This window comes from Micropterus dolomieu, linkage group LG19 (genome assembly GCF_021292245.1).
Source record: "Micropterus dolomieu isolate WLL.071019.BEF.003 ecotype Adirondacks linkage group LG19, ASM2129224v1, whole genome shotgun sequence".
In the NCBI taxonomy this organism is placed as follows: Eukaryota; Metazoa; Chordata; class Actinopteri; order Centrarchiformes; family Centrarchidae; genus Micropterus; species Micropterus dolomieu.
This window is the reverse complement of record NC_060168.1, coordinates 4521128-4522389: the sequence shown is the minus strand read 5'-3', so window position 1 is coordinate 4522389 and position 1262 is coordinate 4521128. Positions and strand designations below refer to the sequence as shown.

At 42.0% G+C, this 1262-nt stretch overlaps 1 long non-coding RNA gene across 1 annotated transcript in view; it reads right to left on the bottom strand.

Moving 5' to 3' along the window:
* Window positions 1-327: 327 nt before the first annotated feature.
* The window catches only part of LOC123957114, a 25612-nt gene continuing 24677 nt past the window's right edge, over window positions 328-1262 (bottom strand). The window contains exons 2-3 of the long non-coding RNA XR_006821733.1: window positions 703-743; window positions 328-441 (exon numbers count right to left, since the gene is read on the bottom strand). This is a non-coding gene — a long non-coding RNA (uncharacterized LOC123957114). The remainder of the gene's footprint in view (window positions 442-702; window positions 744-1262) is intronic.

The window sequence follows — 1262 nt, the reverse complement described above, 5'->3', positions numbered from 1 at the left end:
CTGTGCAAATCAAGGACTTTTTCTCCATGTTGGCTTAAAAGCTGAAGATCATTCTTCAACTTGGAAACAGCTGTTGAGTGAGCAATCTCAACACTAGATTCATTTATTATCTGTGTGCACCATATTAGATAATGTGATCTGATGATGCTGTCAAAAATGATAATTGAGCCAATGCTTAGGCAACTGATGCGTTGTTCATTTAAAAAGGATTTCCAACACACTATTCAATTCAATTTTATTTATATAGCAACAATTCACAACAACAGTTATCTCATAGTGCTTTTCATATAGAGCAAGTCTAGACTGTACTCTTTGTGCTATTATTTACAGAGACCCAACAATTCACACCAAGAGCATGCAGCTGGTGACAGAGACAAGGAAAATCTTCCTTTTAAGAGGCAGCAACTTCGAGCAGCACCATGGCTCAGGGTGGGCAGCCATCTGCCTCGACCGGTTGGGGTTGAGAGAGAGAGATAGCAGGAAAGAGGGAGAGAGGGCAGGGGGAGGGGAGCAGCCAACACAATATCCACACAGAAATACAGACAGAAAGGTATTCGTGAAAGGTATTCAAACTTAAAATAAATAACAGATAACAGTATAGATATTTATGTTAATGTTAATGATCATAATAACAACAATTGGATTAGTAATAACAATTGTAGCAAAAGGTATCAAGCAGGAACATGGGGGCTGGTGACTCACCACCACAGATCCACACTCAGCAGTTTCAGAGCCAGAAACACCTGCAGGAATTGATAGTAGGAGAGAGCAGAGGGACGAGAAAGCACAAGACCACGGGAAAGGGAAAAAATTGAGTTAGTAACATGCAGTAATGAGATAAGTGATGGTTCAGGACTCACCTGAGCCAGCCCTAACTATAAGCTTTATCAAAGAGGAAAGTCTTAAGCCTACTCTTAAATGTGGAGATGGTGTCTGCCTCCTGAACCCAAACTGGAACCTGGTTCCACAGGAGAGGAGCTTGATAGCTGAACGCTCTGGCTCCTAGTCTACTTTTGGAGACTCTAGGAACCACAAGTAACCCTGCATTCTGGGAGCGCAGTGCTCTGGTGGGGTAGTAAGGTACTATGAGCTCTTTAAGATAAGATGGTGCCTGACCATTAAGAGCTTTGTAGGTAAGAAGAATGATTTTAAATTCTATTCTGGATTTTACTGGAAGCCAATGCAGAGAAGCTAAGACAGGAGAAATGTGATCTCTTTTCCTGGTTCCTGTCAGAACACATGCTGCAGCATTCTGGATCAGC